Below are 18,575 nucleotides of genomic sequence, written 5' to 3' on the forward strand. Positions count from 1 at the left end.
AACTTTGTCGGAGATCTTCAATCCAACTGCCGTATGGTGAAGTGCGGGTGTGGGGCCTGGATGGTGTAGATGTGTATTAGTGATTTAAAACAGGGTTAACAATGCCTGGCGGGAATCCGTTTTATTCTGGGGGCCTCCTTCCCTGATTAAAAACGTGTGAACATAGCACTCATCAGAGTATGATGTCTCGTGTTAAAGTGTCCTACGCTAATAATTATGGGTCAACATGTTTCTCGCATAGAGGGTGTGTGAGGGCACCATTATCCAACATATGGATTCTCAACCATGGACACATGGTGGACTTGGTTGGATCCAGCCTTCTCTTTGATTTTACTAACTCTTTAATAGAGGAACAGCAGAAACTCATTTCTTTGTAATCTGTTACTGGGGCTCCTGTTTTTGCTGGACCTCCCACTCTTCTGTGAGTGGAAAAAGCCCCTCCTGTCCATCCTTTTGTATTTTGTTCTGTGATACAGCCATACCATATACTCTTAAGTGCATTATAACCTCGCGGTAAATGCTAACTTTGGGATGGCTGCATCAAAACATGTCGTGTTTGGTGTCAAACGCATTGGAATACTACCCCCCACCCGCCAGTTCTGGCGGAGTGGGTAGCATTCCACCCATCTAGAGGGAGAGACATGTTCACACTGGCTTAACCCGGTTAAATCCTTTCAAAGCCCTGGCATCACAAAATGGATGCCACTGCCACAGACACGGGTCTGGCCTCCTGCTGCTGATCGAAACTCCGGCAGGGGAGGCCTGGACAATAGGTTTCCTGTCACAGGGAGGTGTAACCACCTCCCCAGACAGGTAGATGTGTATTGGGGCAGGGTGGGTGCATTCAGAGAATGCTTTTGAGACACTGCCTGGGGCACACAAGGTGTCCCTGTGCATAGCCCAGTTCAAACCGGTTGCAGGGGCACTCAGCCCCTTCTCTGGCGTGAAACTGGACAAAGGGGAAGGGGTGTAACTTAGTATAAGTATAGGAATCCAGTCCCTAGGACTTTAGATTACCCTGGACGAACCTCTGAAATATATATCCTGGACCTTCGACTTTCTTTCACAACTAGAAGACGGAAGAAATCTCCCTTGGGGTTAAGGAGTGACTCCCCTGCTTGGCAGGCACCATAGAAGCAACTGACCGGTCTGCATTACTGAAGCTCCCGCCGGACGCCGAAATCTCTGCATCCCCAGAGGTGGATTTCCAGACTTCCCCGAGGCTACCTTGAGTCCACAGCAAAGCTGGGACCTGTGGCTATCGTGGGTAACGTGGAACCGTGACCCCTGGACACTGAACTTTTGCAGCAACAACACCTTCCTGGTCATCCTCGAAGTTGTGCTTTGGGCTCCGAGTAGCCCCAGCCTTGAGCACCTCCTGCACCAAAGATTGTTGGCCTCCACTTCACGAGTGACCCGTGGGCCAGCTCCAAGTGCGACCGCTCGAGGCTCCTTCGCGATCACTAGCCCGTTGGCCAGCGGGTCTCCACGAAGGCAACTTCACTTCTACTTGTGCTTTTCTGGTTCCTCCAGACTTGCTCTTACTTATCCTTGCTGGGTGAGTCCATCAGACCTTGCTGGTCTGCACCACAGTCCTTTCTCTGATTTCCTGAGACTTGCCGTTGCCAAGGCTTGTTGGGTCCTTCCTGGTCACCGACACCGCAGCCCTCGACAGACTTCGTGGGACAGCTCGAATCCGGCTCGTGGACTTCGTCGACGCCTCCTGGACCTCGTGGCTGAAGAGTCAAGACACCTGCAAACTCACCTGAAGCACCCGACATCTGTGGGCATTGGTCCATCCTGCCCTAGGTCACTGGCAAGTGACCCAGACTGTCCCCTCGGCTTTCAGAGTGCTTACATCCTAGGATCCAGGCTTGGATCTCTCCGGACACTTCTCCTCTTCACGACAGCAGCAGTTCTTTGCAGGCTTCCATTAGAATCGACAACGCGACCTGACACCAAAAGACACCTATGCACCCGGCTTCCCTGGGTGAGGTAACTCAAGTACTCCGGTACTCTCGAGGGTGCTAGCCCTAGAACTGTCTTAGTCCAAAAGGGTTTGGTCCTAATTCGATTAGAAGTGTCCCTAATCTTTAAAATTCCAACCGCGACATTCCCCATAGAAAGTAATAGGAACCCGCGGTTGTGTTTCCACAATGCATACGGCTCCCGTGGGTCCCCTGTGTCACTACCTTGGGTGGGTCCCGGCGATTCTAGAGGCAATAGGCACACTGCCTATTACAGTCGTGGTTCTTATACCACTTTTTTAGTATATGGTTTGGTACGCCCCTAGGGCCCAAACGTGTACTTGTGCTTTTACTGATGCTTAAACACTTTTAACTAAAGTACTTCGAACTCCAGTCTCATAGAGAGACTAGAGGGGTTTGTTTGATCTTAAATACATATATTTTCAATATATACCTGGTGTGGTTGTCTTTTCATTTGATCATTCAAGAGATTATAGACTGGTAAAACAAGCTGCTTTACATTCCTTCAAGACTTAGCCTGAAGGCTGCTCTCCATAGCTACCACTAGGATAGCTTTCAATAAAGGTTGTCTTTGACCTATCACCATAAGGGGTTGTTTGGACTTATACAAGGTGCCCACTAGACCTAGTGCTCAGCATACATCAGGCCACCTTCTCACAGAGGGTTACTAAAATAGCTCTGTTCACAACCACAGACAATGCCAAGTGCCCAAACTTCGCGTCCAGGTTCCCACACCCACTATCCAAGGGCTACGCACTATGGATGAGTTGGTCAGGGATATCTGCCTACGCTTTTCCCCCTCTCTTTCTCCTTCCATTTCTGGTTCGGAAGATCAGGCAAACATTTGTCACACTAATACTAGCAGCTCCCACATGGTCCCATCAGCCTTGGTACACCAGAGGGATAGTCAAGGGCATTCAAACATGTTACGCTAAAGCCAAAAGAACTCTACCTACAACTCCTAGAGCACACCCTCCTCGATAAAAGGGAGCATCTGTGGCTCTCCTTTTAAACATTCCAACAGCGGCCATATGCAAAGCAGCTACATGTCTACACCACACACTTTTACTAAACATAACTGTGTGGATGTTCAAGCACGCCAACAAGCTAATGTGGGACAGGAAGTGCTGCATAACCTCTTCCAAGCAACTGCAACACCCACAGGCTAGCGACCACTTCTGAGGAGGACTGCTTTACAGTTCATGCAAAACATGTGCATCTACAGCCCCACATGCCTCAAACGGTAGATGTTACTTACCCTGTAAGCATCTGTTCGTGGCATGCAGTGCTGTGGATTTACATGAGCCCACCCTCCTTCCCAGACACCTGTGGTCATTGCAGTTTATTTAGTATATACATGGACTTCTCATTACTTACACTTGCTTTACAATCCATTCTCACCGACTGCGGAAAAACAATCTAACAGTAGAGTCGATGTCCATGTGCACTCTCGCCAAGAGGAGGAGTCACTCTGCCTCGTGACTCGAAAGACTTCTTCGAAGAAAAACAATTTGCACACATACGGATCCAACACTAGATGGAGGAGTATGCAAAGCACGTGAATCTACAGCTCTACATGCCTCGAACTGTACGTTTAGAACAAGGTCGGGGTCTCCACCTTAAATATTGTTAAAAGCATCATATCTTGTGCAAAAATCAAAAGAGTCATCCAAATTGTCTAGCAACTCAATATTGGGGCTTTAACTACAGAGTAACGAAGTGTGTATCCAAAAGTGGCACTTGCATCATTAAAAATCTGCGCTCTGGGTCGGCATGCTTGTGTCTAACTTTAAAATCCAGCACTCTGCACACTTGGGCGGCACCCTCCAGGAGTGCGAACTGAAGGAAGCAAAAGAATCCGTAAGGTTCCAGCTTCAGAGATGATGCATCTGATTTTGTGGCTGAAAGTGTCCATCCTGCAGCAGAGAAACAAACGCCAAGTTGGTCCAAGTACAGCCCAACCTGCCGGGGCCTTGCTCCAGTCCTTCCCTTGCTCCTGTCCTTCCCTCGCTCCACTCCTGCCCTTCTCTCGCTCCACTCCTGCCCTTCCCTCGCTCCGCTCCACTCCTGCCCTTCCCTCGCTCCGCTCCACTCCTGCCCTTCCCTTGCTCCACTCCAGTCCAGCCCCCTCGCTCCACTCCAGTTCAGCCCCCTCGCTCCACTCCAGTCCAGGCCCCTCGCTCCACTCCAGTCCAGGCCCCTCGCTCCACTCCAGTCCAGGCCCCTCGCTCCACTGCAGTCCAGGCCCCTCGCTCCACTCCAGTCCAGCCCCCTCGCTCCACTCCAGTCCAGCCCCCTCGCTCCACTCCAGTCCAGCCCCCTCGCTCCACTCCAGTCCAGCCCCCTCGCTCCACTCCAGTCCAGCCCCCTCGCTCCACTCCAGTCCAGCCCCCTCGCTCCACTCCAGTCCAGCCCCCTCGCTCCACTCCAGTCCAGCCCCCTCGCTCCACTCCAGTCCAGCCCCCTCGCTCCACTCCAGTCCAGCCCCCTCGCTCCACTCCTGCCCTTCCCTCGCTCCACTCCAGACCAGCCCCCTCGCTCCACTCCAGTCCAGCCCCCTCGCTCCACTCCAGTCCAGCCCCCTCGCTCCACTCCAGTCCAGCCCCCTCGCTCCACTCCAGTCCAGCCCCCTCGCTCCACTCCAGTCCAGCCCCCTCGCTCCACTCCAGTCCAGCCCCCTCGCTCCACTCCAGTCCAGCCCCCTCGCTCCACTCCAGTCCAGCCCCCTCGCTCCACTCCAGTCCAGCCCCCCTCGCTCCACTCCAGTCCAGCCCCCCTCGCTCCACTCCAGTCCAGCCCCCCTCGCTCCACTCCAGTCCAGCCCCCCTCGCTCCACTCCAGTCCAGCCCCCCTCGCTCCACTCCAGTCCAGCCCCCCTCGCTCCAGTCCAGTCCAGCCCCCCTCGCTCCAGTCCAGTCCAGCCCCCCTCGCTCCAGTCCAGTCCAGCCCCCCTCGCTCCAGTCCAGTCCAGCCCCCCTCGCTCCAGTCCAGTCCAGCCCCCCTCGCTCCAGTCCAGTCCAGCCCCCCTCGCTCCAGTCCAGTCCAGCCCCCCTCGCTCCAGTCCAGTCCAGCCCCCCTCGCTCCAGTCCAGTCCAGCCCCCTCGCTCCAGTCCAGGCCAGCCCCCTCGCTCCAGTCCAGGCCAGCCCCCTCGCTCCAGTCCAGGCCAGCCCCCTCGCTCCAGTCCAGGCCAGCCCCCTCGCTCCAGTCCAGGCCAGCCCCCTCGCTCCAGTCCAGGCCAGCCCCCTCGCTCCAGTCCAGGCCAGCCCCCTCGCTCCAGTCCAGGCCAGCCCCCTCGCTCCACTCCAGTCCAGCCCCCTCGCTCCACTCCAGTCCAGCCCCCTCGCTCCACTCCAGTCTAGCCCCCTCGCTCCACTCCAGTCCAGCCCCCTCGCTCCACTCCAGTCCAGCCCCCTCGCTCCACTCCAGTCCAGCCCCCCTCGCTCCACTCCAGTCCAGCCCCCCTCGCTCCACTCCAGTCCAGCCCCCCTCGCTCCACTCCAGTCCAGCCCCCCTCGCTCCACTCCAGTCCAGCCCCCCTCGCTCCACTCCAGTCCAGCCCCCCTCGCTCCACTCCAGTCCAGCCCCCCTCGCTCCAGTCCAGTCCAGCCCCCCTCGCTCCAGTCCAGTCCAGCCCCCCTCGCTCCAGTCCAGTCCAGCCCCCCTCGCTCCAGTCCAGTCCAGCCCCCCTCGCTCCAGTCCAGTCCAGCCCCCCTCGCTCCAGTCCAGTCCAGCCCCCCTCGCTCCAGTCCAGTCCAGCCCCCCTCGCTCCAGTCCAGTCCAGCCCCCCTCGCTCCAGTCCAGTCCAGCCCCCTCGCTCCAGTCCAGGCCAGCCCCCTCGCTCCAGTCCAGGCCAGCCCCCTCGCTCCAGTCCAGGCCAGCCCCCTCGCTCCAGTCCAGGCCAGCCCCCTCGCTCCAGTCCAGGCCAGCCCCCTCGCTCCAGTCCAGGCCAGCCCCCTCGCTCCAGTCCAGGCCAGCCCCCTCGCTCCAGTCCAGGCCAGCCCCCTCGCTCCAGTCCAGGCCAGCCCCCTCGCTCCAGTCCAGGCCAGCCCCCTCGCTCCAGTCCAGGCCAGCCCTCGCTCCAGTCCAGGCCAGCCCTCGCTCCAGTCCAGTCCAGCCCTTGCTCCAGTCCAGCCCTTGCTCCAGTCCAGCCCTTGCTCCAGTCCAGCCCTTGCTCCAGTCCAGCCCTTGCTCCAGTCCAGCCCTTGCTCCAGTCCAGCCCTTGCTCCAGTCCAGCCCTTGCTCCAGTCCAGCCCTTGCTCTCCTTCCTCCCTGGTCTGTACCCCTCTCCTCTCATATTGGGACTCGGTCACTTTTGGTTCAGTGAAGCCCTCCCCTGGGGTTCCCTTCTGGGACGTCTGGCAGCTGGAGGCCGGGGTGAATGATCAACGAGTAGACTCGTTGCACACGGAGGACGTGTTGTGACTATCCCCTTGTCTCTACTTCAGCCCCGCCTGTTTCACTTATATCTGCCCCCACCCCCGTCCCTGTGGATGGGGGTCGGGGGTGTTTGATGTACTGGGGAGCAGTGGTCCTGGAGGCAGGTAGAGAAGCACCTCTTTGGATCCACTCCTGGGGGCACACCTGTCCAAACCCGCCAGAACGAGCCGGTGGCGCGTAGGAGTAAAACACAGGACACACAAAAGTAATGTTTATGGGTGAGGCGTGAGTATTAATCAGCAGTTCTCCATAGGAAGGGGTTGTGTAAGGGGGGGGGGGGCTTCACCAGCCCGTGACTAAGCGTCATGATGCTGCCCGCATGCGCTTTCACTTCCCTCCACCGCTCACGGCACTTTCAGATCCATTTTATGGCAAACCTGCAAACTTTACTTGGAAAACAGATCCATCCTGTGCACTAAACTACCCTGTGCTTGGTTCCAGTCCAGGGAGGACCTGGCTTGGCAGTTCGTGCTGGACTGTTCCCATGAGGTACAGGGTCAAGACTGATTTGCATATGGCTGGGTTCAAACTGGAATGGCATGGTGAGCAAAAAAACGATGGATTTAGGCCCAGGTCTCTGTACTGGGGTGAATGTATGACATTGTTCTGCATTCTGTCCATCAACTGTTGTTTTTGCATTTGTCACCCCGAGTGGGACGGGTATGCCCAGACGTGGGTCCCATGCTCTCCATGCCACTGGAATCAAGCTATCCTGGCTGAAGAGGGGTGAAACCCCGAAACTGGTCCTAGGATGCTTGTTTCCAGTCCAGGGAGGACCTGGCTTGGCAATTCGGGTTGGACTGAACCCATGAGGCACAGGGTTAAGACTGATTTGCATATGGCTGGGTTCAAACTGGAATGGCATGGTGAGCAAAAAAACGATGGATTTAGGCCCAGATCTCTGTACTGGGGTGAATGTATGACATTGTTCTGCATTCTGTCCATCAACTGTTGTTTTTGCTCATGGAACAAGGCAGTACTCACCCAGACACAGCGACGGTCAGACAGTGTGGGAGCCCTGGCTTCCAGGACTGTCAGTCACACAGAGTGCTGAAGGAAACCCTGGGGCTCTGGGGAAGGTCTCACAGGCTGTCCCCATCACACACTGATATTCCCTCATGAGGAACGGAGGGAGCCTCGTGAACAGAGAGACCGTCGTGAACAGAGGGAGCCTTGTGTGCCTCGTGAACGGAGGGAGCCTCATGAATGAACGGAGGGAGCCTCGTGTACGGAGGGTGCCTTGTGAGTGAACTGAGGGTGCCTTGTGAGTGAACTGAGGGTGCCTTGTGAGTGAACTGAGGGTGCCTTGTGAGTGAACTGAGGGTGCCTTGAGAGTGAACGGAGGGTGCCTTGTGAGTGAACGGAGGGTGCCTTGTGAGTGAACGGAGGGTGCCTTGTGAGTGAACGGAGGGTGCCTTGTGAGTGAACGGAGGGAGGAAGCCTTGTGAATAAACGGAGGGAGGGAGCCTTGTGAATAAACGGAGGGAGGGAGCCTTGTGAATGAACGGAGGGAGGGAGCCTCGTGAACGGAGTGCGCCTCGTGAACGGAGTCCGCCTCGTGAACAGAGGGAGCCTCGTGAACAGAGGGAGCCACGTGAACAGAGGGAGCCTCGTGAACAGAGGGAGCCTCGTGAACAGAGGGAGCCTCGTGAACAGAGGGAGCCTCGTGAACAGAGGGAGCCTCGTGAACAGAGGGAGCCTCGTGAACAGAGGGAGCCTCGTGAACAGAGGGAGCCTCGTGAACAGAGGGAGCCTCGTGAACAGAGGGAGCCTCGTGTATGAAGGAAGCCACGTGAACAGAGGGAGCCTCGTAAATGGAGGGAGGGAGCCTCGTGCACGGAGTGAGCCTCGTGAATGAACGGAGGGGACCTCGTAAATGGAGGGAGAGAGCCTCGTAAATGGATGGAGCCTCGTGAATGAACGGAGCGAGCCTCGTGGAGGGAGGGAGCCTCGTACATGGAGGGAGGGAGCCTCGTGAACAGAGGGAGCCTCGTGTATGAAGGAAGCCATGTGAACGGAGGGAGCCTCGTGCACGGAGTGAACCTCGTGAATGAACGGAGGGGGCCTCGTAAATGGAGGGATGGAGCCTCGTGAATGAACGGAGCGAGCCTCGTGGAGGGAGGGAGCCTCGTACATGGAGGGAGGGAGCCTCTTGAACGGAGGGAGCCTCGTGAACGGAGGGAGCCTCGTGAACGGAGGGAGCCTGGTGAACGGAGGGAGCCTGGTGAACAGAGGGAGCCTGGTGAACAGAGGGAGCCTGGTGAACAGAGGGAGCCTGGTGAACAGAGGGAGCCTGGTGAACAGAGGGAGCCTGGTGAACAGAGGGAGCCTCGTGAACAGAGGGAGCCTCGTGAACAGAGGGAGCCTCGTGAACGGAGGGAGCCTCGTGAACGGAGGGTGCCTCGTGAACGGAGGGTGCCTCGTGAGTGTACGGAGGGTGCCTCGTGAGTGTACGGAGGGTGCCTCGTGAGTGTACGGAGGGTGCCTTGTGAGTGTACGGAGGGTGCCTTGTGAGTGTACGGAGGGTGCCTTGTGAGTGTACGGAGGGTGCCTTGTGAGTGTACGGAGGGTGCCTTGTGAGTGTACGGCGGGTGCCTTGTGAGTGTACGGCGGGTGCCTTGTGAGTGTACGGAGGGTGCCTTGTGAGTGTACGGAGGGTGCCTTGTGAGTGTACGGAGGGTGCCTTGTGAGTGTACGGAGGGTGCCTTGTGAGTGTACGGAGGGTGCCTTGTGAGTGTACGGAGGGTGCCTTGTGAGTGTACGGAGGGTGCCTTGTGAGTGTACGGAGGGTGCCTTGTGAGTGTACGGAGGGTGCCTTGTGAGTGTACGGAGGGTGCCTTGTGAGTGTACGGAGGGTGCCTTGTGAGTGTACGGAGGGTGCCTTGTGAGTGTACGGAGGGTGCCTTGTGAGTGTACGGAGGGTGCCTTGTGAGTGTACGGAGGGTGCCTCGTGAGTGTACGGAGGGTGCCTCGTGAGTGTACGGAGGGTGCCTCGTGAGTGTACGGAGGGTGCCTCGTGAGTGTACGGAGGGAGCCTCGTGAATGAACGGAGGGAGCCTCGTGAATGAACGGAGGGAGCCTCGTGAATGAACGAAGGGAGCCTCGTGAATGAACGAAGGGAGCCTCGTGAATGAACGGAGGGAGCCTCGTGAATGAACGGAGGGAGCCTCGTGAATGAACGGAGGGAGCCTCGTGAATGAACGGAGGGAGCCTCGTGAATGAACGGAGGGAGCCTCGTGAATGAACGGAGGGAGCCTCGTGAATGAACGGAGGGAGCCTCGTGAATGAACGGAGGGAGCCTTGTGAATGAACGGAGGGAGCCTTGTGAATGAACCGATGGAGCCTCGTAAATGGTGGGAGGGAGCCTCGTGAACGGAGGGAGGGAGCCTCGTGAATGGAGGGAGGGAGCCTCGTGAATGGAGGGAGGGAGCCTCGTGAATGGAGGGAGGGAGCCTCGTGAATGGAGGGAGCCTCGTGAATGGAGGGAGCCTCGTGAATGGAGGGAGCCTCGTGAATGGAGGGAGACTCGTGTATTGAGGAAGCCACGTGAACGGAGGGAGCCTCGTGAACAGAGGGAGCCTCGTAAATGGAGGGCGGAAGCCTTGTAAATGGAGTGAGCCTCGTGAATGAACGGAGGGGGCCTCGTAAATGGAGGGAGGGAGCCTCGTAAATGGAGGGAGCCTTGTGAATGAACGGAGGGAGGGAGCCTTGTGAATGAACGGAGGGAGGGAGCCTCGTGAACGGAGGGAGGGAGCCTCGTGAACGGAGTGCGCCTCGTGAACGGAGTCCGCCTCGGGAACGAACGGAGGGAGGGAGCCTCGTGAACGGAGGGAGCCTCGTGAATGGAGGGAGACTCGTGTATTGAGGAAGCCACGTGAACGGAGGGAGCCTCGTGAACAGAGGGAGCCTCGTGAACAGAGGGAGCCTCGTGAACAGAGGGAGCCTCGTGAACAGAGGGAGCCTCGTGAACAGAGGGAGCCTCGTGAACAGAGGGAGCCTCGTGAACAGAGGGAGCCTCGTGAACAGAGGGAGCCTCGTGAACAGAGGGAGCCTCGTGTATGAAGGAAGCCACGTGAACAGAGGGAGCCTCGTAAATGGAGGGAGGGAGCCTCATGCACGGAGTGAGCCTCGTGAATGAACGGAGGGGACCTCGTAAATGGAGGGAGGGAGCCTCGTAAATGGATGGAGCCTCGTGAATGAACGGAGCGAGCCTCGTGGAGGGAGGGAGCCTCGTACATGGAGGGAGGGAGCCTCGTAAATGGAGGGAGGGAGCCTCGTGCAAGGAGTGAGCCTCGTGAATGAACGGAGGGGGCCTCGTAAATGGAGGGAGGGAGCCTCGTAAATGGATGGAGCCTCGTGAATGAACGGAGCGAGCCTCGTGGAGGGAGGGAGCCTCGTACATGGAGGGAGGGAGCCTCGTGAACGGAGGGAGCCTCGTGAACAGAGGGAGCCTCGTGAACAGAGGGAGCCTCGTGAACAGAGGGAGCCTCGTGAACAGAGGGAGCCTCGTGAACAGAGGGAGCCTCGTGAACAGAGGGAGCCTCGTGAACAGAGGGAGCCTCGTGAACAGAGGGAGCCTCGTGAACAGAGGGAGCCTCGTGAACAGAGGGAGCCTCGTGAACAGAGGGAGCCTCGTGAACAGAGGGAGCCTCGTGAACAGAGGGAGCCTCGTGAACAGAGGGAGCCTCGTGAACAGAGGGAGCCTCGTGAACAGAGGAAGCCTCGTGAACAGAGGAAGCCTCGTGAACAGAGGAAGCCTCGTGAACAGAGGAAGCCTCGTGAACAGAGGAAGCCTCGTGAACAGAGGAAGCCACGTGAACGGAGGGAGCCTCATAAATGGAGGGAGGGAGCCTCGTGCACGGAGTGAGCCTCGTGAATGAACGGAGGGGGCCTCGTGTGCGGAGGGAGCCTCGTGTGCGTAGGGAGCCTCGTGTGCGTAGGGAGCCTCGTGTGCGGAGGGAGCCTCGTGTGCGGAGGGAGCCTCGTGTGCGGAGGGAGCCTCGTGTGCGGAGGGAGCCTCGTGTGCGGAGGGAGCCTCGTGTGCGGAGGGAGCCTCGTGTGCGGAGGGAGCCTCATGTGCGGAGGGAGCCTCGTGTGCGGAGGGAGCCTCGTGTGCGGAGGGAGCCTCGTGTGCGGAGGGAGCCTCGTGAACAGAGGGAGCCTCGTGAACAGAGGAAGCCTCGTGAACAGAGGAAGCCTCGTGAACAGAGGAAGCCTCGTGAACAGAGGAAGCCTCGTGAACAGAGGAAGCCTCGTGAACAGAGGGAGCCTCGTGTATGAAGGAAGCCACGTGAACGGAGGGAGCCTCATAAATGGAGGGAGGGAGCCTCGTGCACGGAGTGAGCCTCGTGAATGAACGGAGGGGGCCTCGTGTGCGGAGGGAGCCTCGTGTGCGGAGGGAGCCTCGTGTGCGGAGGGAGCCTCGTGTGCGGAGGGAGGCTAGTGTATGGAGGGAGCCTCGTAAAGGGAGGGAGCCTCGAAAGGGAGGGAGCCTCGTAAAGGGAGGGAGGGAGCCTCGTAAATGGAGGGAGGGAGCCTCATGGAGGGAGGGAGCCTCGTACATGGAGGGAGGGAACCTCATGAACAGAGGGAGCCTCATGAACAAACGGAGGGAGCCTCATGAACGAACGGAGGGAGCCTCATGAACGAACGGAGGGAGCCTCATGAACGAACGGAGGGAGCCTCATGAACGAACGGAGGGAGCCTCATGAACGAACGGAGGAAGCCTCATGAACGAACGGAGGAAGCCTCATGAACGAACGGAGGAAGCCTCATGAACGAACGGAGGAAGCCTCATGAACGAACGGAGGAAGCCTCATGAACGGAGGAAGCCTCATGAACGAACGGAGGAAGCCTCATGAACGAACGGAGGAAGCCTCATGAATGAACGGAGGCAACCTCATGAAGGGAGGGAGCCTCGTAAATGAAGCAAGGGAGCCTCAGAAATGGAGGGAGGGAGCCTCAGAAATGGAGGGAGCCTCGTGAAAGAACAGAGAGAGGGAGCCTCGTGAACGGAGGGAGCCTCGTGAACGGTGGGAGCCTCGTGAACGGTGGGAGCCTCGTGAACGGTGGGAGCCTCGTGAACGGTGGGAGCCTCGTGAACGGTGGGAGCCTCGTGAACGGTGGGAGCCTCGTGTATGGAGGGAGCCTCCTGAACGGAGGGAGCCTCGTAAATAATGGCATGCCGCTCAAAACTTGGCAGGGACCCTTTAGTGTTAAAAGGGCATCTGGGCTCTAGAAAGCAGCAGCCTTCTCAGGAGTAAAAAGGAGGTGAACAGTAGTTACCAAAATCTGGAAGGCCCGTATTGAGGTCAGGCTACGACAGGTCAAGGCCTGAGTGCAGGAGCCTGAAAGGCCTTGTATTCAACTGCTGCAAGAACACCAACTTCAGCAGTGAGCCCAAGTCATGCAAACAAGTGGGAACTGAGTCCTGAAGGCAGAGGGTTCTCACAAAGCAAGAACGGACATACAAAAGGCGAAAGACTAGTCTTCAGGAGACACTGAGTCTACCCAACTAGAGACCGGTTGTGGACAGCCCTGGGCAGAATCCAGAAGTCTATCTTCAGATTCAAAACAATATTTCACTAATGAAGTGTGAGGATGACTTCATTTGACAAAAATACATGGAGCAACAGGCAAAAAAGAAGAGATGACCCAAACCTTACTGAGACAAACACACAGTGTAAATAACAAAGAAGTTCCTTGCAGTTAGGACTGAGGTTCTGAAGGATTCTAGCCACAACCCCAAATCAGGCTCCAGAGTCATAAGTATCAGTGGAGGGGCAGGACCCAACCCAACCGTCTCCACGGTCGGATCATGATCATTGGTTAAGAAGCAGGAAAGATTCATTGAAGTAGATGGACACAGAATCAGATCCAACGAAGGCCCTTCCGTGGAAGAAGGCAGCTGTGGGACAACATTAAAACTCTAGGTGACAGATCAGCGTGAGCAAAGGAAGACGCAGAGTAGGAAGACGCAGAGTAGGAAGACGCAGAGCAGGAAGAGGCAGAGCAGGAAGACGCAGAGCAGGAAGACGCAGAGCAGGAAGACGCAGAGCAGGAAGACGCAGAGCAGGAAGACGCAGAGCAGGAAGACGCAGAGCAGGAAGACGCAGAGCAGGAAGACGCAGAGTAGTAGGCCACAGCAAGCTGCTTCTCCCAGATGCAGCACCAGAAACAGTGAAGACTATAAACTGTACCAACAAGAAGCTTCTTGTTCTGAAAATAGGAGTTTACCGGCTCCAACCAACCAAGGTAAAAGTGAAATCAGAGACCCTTTTCAAGGTCAATACAGAAGCAACATGAGGACAAGCGGTAAGCCCTGAAGGAAAGGGCGAAGGAGCGGTTTCCACCAACTCATGTTCCTTTTGCTTATCTACTTGCCATCTCAACAGATGCTCTATTGAGTCTTCCATCTAATGTCTATTGGAAGTGGCTTCCATCAGGTGGTTTGACACCACAGGAACTCACATTATATTTTTATGGTGAACATTTGTATCTTAGAAGCCATGAGTTCTCATGTGAAGGTTCTTTAAAATGGACTCAGCAAGACCCTTCCTTTCTCTATGGTCCATCTGGGGAAGTCGGGCTCCACACACATTTGTATTTGTCACTTTTCCCTTGGTACATATAAAACAATAAAAATAACCTTCTAAAATTCAAAAACCCACCGAAAAGTGAACTTCGTTCCAACCCCACAAAGATGTTGGTGCTAGGGTACCAAGAGAACTGATCTCAAAGCAAGAGTTTAGTTAACAGCAGCCATCTAGGATTCAATGGTCAGGGAGCTGGGTCCTAGACACAGTTCAAGAGAGACAAACTGCCACTCCAAGTGCTATCAGTCACTACAGTTGGTTGGATGGGCTGTGCACCTAGAGTGCCCAGGAGAACCAATATTAGGGGCTTGCGTCGCAGAGAAGGCCCATCACGGCTGAGATATTCAGCTGACAGGAACACCAACAGGGCCCCCTAGATGGAGTGGTTTCCAGTGCAACTGGTAAAGTTAGAATATATGTTTGGATTACTAAACCTTTAAGCCAAAATAACTCCAGAAGAGTATGTTGGAGATGTACATCTCAAACTGCTCAGGAACCATGGTGATCAGTCTCAGGTAACGATCACACCAAAAGACCTAGGATGAAAGAGGTAAAAACTGTTTTCCTCTCATCTGAAAACAAGCTGATAAGACAGATACGCCAGTGGGCAGTACAGGTTCTCCATCAGGCGCTGTCCTTTGATTGATCAAGCACATTCTTGACTCTCAGGTAAAGCACATGGCCAGCAAAATACAGATTCTGTATGTAAAACCACTAGTCCTCTTACATACAGGCCCAGACTGTTTACATCCTCTCAGGGTCAGCGGGCCCTTCGTTTCTCCCAAGACTGTTCCCATTTAATCTTCCCAACGAGAAACAGCAGCAGGTCTCTTAAGATGGTGAGGCCCTGATCACACGTTTCTCTTTGCTGCAGAACTTCTTCTAAAATCCAGACAAACATAAGGAGCAGATCCCTGAGTTCAGGGACCACAGACAGAATGCAAGAACCATTCACATACCACATTCTAAACCCAGAGTCCTGCCCAACCAGAGCAAGGCTCATCTTCATGAAAGGACAAAAGGAGGGGTGCAGACAGACACTTCCTAGTAAAAGGACATGCTTCCAGAGAAGACAGTGAAAACTATGCAGTTTCCAGACAGACCTGGGTGCAGGGCAAAGGGAAGGCCCCTGAGGGCCCCATAATGTATCTCAGACTGGTGATGGACCAGAAATTATAGCACAGATAAGCCAGCCCCTAGCAAATCTGCAGGCAATCTGCCAAAGCACTAACATGGGTCTTTTCTACCAAAGCACTAACAGGAGTCTTTTCTACCAAAGCACTAACATGGGTCTTTTCTACCAAAGCACTAACAGGAGTCTTTTCTGCCAAAGCGCTAAAATGAGTCTTTTCTGCCAAAGCACTAACATGAGTCTTTTCTACAAAAGCGCTAAAATGAGTCTTTTCTACCAAAGCGCTAACATGAGTCTTTTCTGCCAAAGCACTAACATGGGTCTTTTCTACCAAAGCACTAACAGGAGTCTTTTCTACCAAAGCACTAACAGGAGTCTTTTCTGCCAAAGCACTAACAGGAGTCTTTTCTACCAAAGCACTAACATGAGTCTTTTCTGCCAAAGCGCTAACAGGAGTCTTTTCTACCAAAGCACTAACATGAGTCTTTTCTGCCAAAGCGCTAACAGGAGTCTTTTCTGCCAAAGCACTAACATGAGTCTTTTCAACCAAAGCACTAACATGAGTCTTTTCAACCAAAGCACTAACATGAGTCTTTTCTGCCAAAGCGCTAACATGAGTCTTTTCTGCCAAAGCGCTAACAGGAGTCTTTTCTGCCAAAGCACTAACATGAGTCTTTTCTACCAAAGCACTAACATGAGTCTTTTCTGCCAAAGCACTAACATGAGTCTTTTCTACCAAAGCACTAACATGAGTCTTTTCTACCAAAGCACTAACAGGAGTCTTTTCTACCAAAGCACTAACAGGAGTCTTTTCTGCCAAAGCACTAACAGGAGTCTTTTCTACCAAAGCACTAACAGGAGTCTTTTCTGCCAAAGCGCTAACAGGAGTCTTTTCTGCCAAAGCGCTAACATGAGTCTTTTCTACCAAAGCACTAACATGAGTCTTTTCTACCAAAGCACTAACATGAGTCTTTTCTACCAAAGCACTAACATGAGTCTTTTCTACCAAAGCACTAACATGAGTCTTTTCTGCCAAAGCGCTAAAATGAGTCTTTCCTACAAAAGCGCTAAAATGAGTCTTTCCTACAAAAGCGCTAAAATGAGTCTTTTCTACCAAAGCGCTAACATGAGTCTTTTCTACAAAAGCGCTAAAATGAGTCTTTTCTACCAAAGCACTAAAATTAGTCTTTTCTGCCAAAGCGCTAACATGAGTCTTTTCTGCCAAAGCGCTAACATGAGTCTTTTCTGCCAAAGCGCTAACATGAGTCTTTTCTACCAAAGCGCTAACATGAGTCTTTTCTGCCAAATGCTAACATGAGTCTTTTCTACCAAAGCGCTAACATGAGTCTTTTCTACCAAAGCGCTAACAGGAGTCTTTTGCTAACAGGAGTCTTTTCTGCCAAAGCGCTAAAATTAGTCTTTTCTACCAAAGCTCTAACATGAGTCTTTTCTACCAAAGCGCTAACATGAGTCTTTTCTGCCAAAGCGCTAAAATTAGTCTGTTCTATCAAAGCACTAACAGGAGTCTTTTCTACCAAAGCACTAACAGGAGTCTTTTCTACCAAAGCACTAACAGGAGTCTTTTCTGCAAAAGCGCTAACAGGAGTCTTTTCTGCCAAAGCGCTAACAGGAGTCTTTTCTACCAAAGCACTAACAGGAGTCTTTTCTGCAAAAGCGCTAACAGGAGTCTTTTCTGCCAAAGCACTAACAGGAGTCTTTTCTACCAAAGCACTAACAGGAGTCTTTTCTACCAAAGCACTAACAGGAGTCTTTTCTGCCAAAGCGCTAACACAAGTCTTTTCTGCCAAAGCACTAACAGGAGTCTTTTCTGCCAAAGCGCTAACACGAGTCGTTTCTGCCAAAGCACTAACAGGAGTCTTTTCTGCCAAAGCGCTAACAGGAGTCTTTTCTGCCAAAGCGCTAACATGAGTCTTTTCTGCCAAAGCACTAACAGGAGTCTTTTCTACCAAAGCACTAACAGGAGTCTTTTCTGCCAAAGCGCTAACAGGAGTCTTTTCTGCCAAAGCGCTAACAGGAGTCTTTTCTGCCAAAGCGCTAACACAAGTCTTTTCTGCCAAAGCGCTAACAGGAGTCTTTTCTGCCAAAGCGCTAACACGAGTCTTTTCTGCCAAAGCACTAACAGGAGTCTTTTCTGCCAAAGCGCTAACACGAGTCTTTTCTGCCAAAGCGCTAACACGAGTCTTTTCTGCCAAAGCACTAACAGGAGTCTTTTCTGCCAAAGCGCTAACATGAGTCTTTTCTGCCAAAGCACTAACAGGAGTCTTTTCTGCCAAAGCGCTAACAGGAGTCTTTTCTGCCAAAGCGCTAACATGAGTCTTTTCTACCAAAGCACTAACAGGAGTCTTTTCTACCAAAGCACTAACAGGAGTCTTTTCTACCAAAGCACTAACAGGAGTCTTTTCTACCAAAGCGCAAACAGGAGTCTTTTCTACCAAAGCGCAAACAGGAGTCTTTTCTACCAAAGCGCAAACAGGAGTCTTTTCTACCAAAGCACTAACAGGAGTCTTTTCTGCCAAAGCACTAACAGGAGTCTTTTCTGCAAAAGCGCTAACAGGAGTCTTTTCTGCCAAAGCGCTAACAGGAGCCTTTTCTGCCAAAGCGCTAACAGGAGTCTTTTCTGCCAAAGCGCTAACAGGAGTCTTTTCTGCCAAAGCGCTAACAGGAGTCTTTTCTGCCAAAGCGCTAACAGGAGTCTTTTCTGCCAAAGCGCTAACAGGAGTCTTTTCTGCCAAAGCGCTAACATGAGTCTTTTCTACCAAAGCGCTAACATGAGTCTTTTCTGCCAAAGCACTACGGAAGAGAGTCTTTTCGATGCTTAGTTCTCCAGCAGAGAGGAGGCCTATCATATACAGAATGCCACAAACGGGTTACTGACCATGATTAGGGAAGTTAGACATCGAACGTTATAGCTGCAAACGGAATATGAAGGAGGACCTCTATCGCTTGCTGCCCTAGTCATCCGCACAATTCATGTGCATCACAATTAGAACCAATCCCCTCACCCGCTCTGCATCTCAACTCACCATGTATGCACTATAGGAAGTAGAGGACCCCATTTATTGGAGGCCAGAGGGTATTTAAAGCGGGCGAGACCTCTCGTGGCGTTCAGATACAAAGACATGTGCCCTTCACTATATCCCCTGTGGCGACCAACAGTCAGCGTCCACATAGCCTGCTGAGGGATCAGGAGACACCCCTCTACTGTAGGCGGGAGCACACCTAGTGCACCCCAAGTCCACAGTCTTGAGCCATAACAGTGAACTAACATACAACAAGGACGACCTCGGCTGTACCAGCAGATGCCAGCTCACCCTGGGGGAAAACCCGGTTCAGCCAGAAAGAAAATAAAATAATTGGATGGAAGAGCTGCCTGCACAGTGCATGGCCACCCTTTCTTCTGT

General features: G+C 54.0%; 1 protein-coding gene across 2 annotated transcripts in view; it reads right to left on the minus strand.

Moving 5' to 3' along the window:
* The window catches only part of SLC15A4 (solute carrier family 15 member 4), a 327,049-nt gene that overhangs the window by 168,070 nt on the left and 140,404 nt on the right, over positions 1-18,575 (minus strand). The window lies entirely within an intron of this gene.

The sequence above is a fragment of the Triturus cristatus genome, chromosome 11, assembly GCF_964204655.1.
Source record: "Triturus cristatus chromosome 11, aTriCri1.1, whole genome shotgun sequence".
Classification (NCBI taxonomy): Eukaryota; Metazoa; Chordata; class Amphibia; order Caudata; family Salamandridae; genus Triturus; species Triturus cristatus.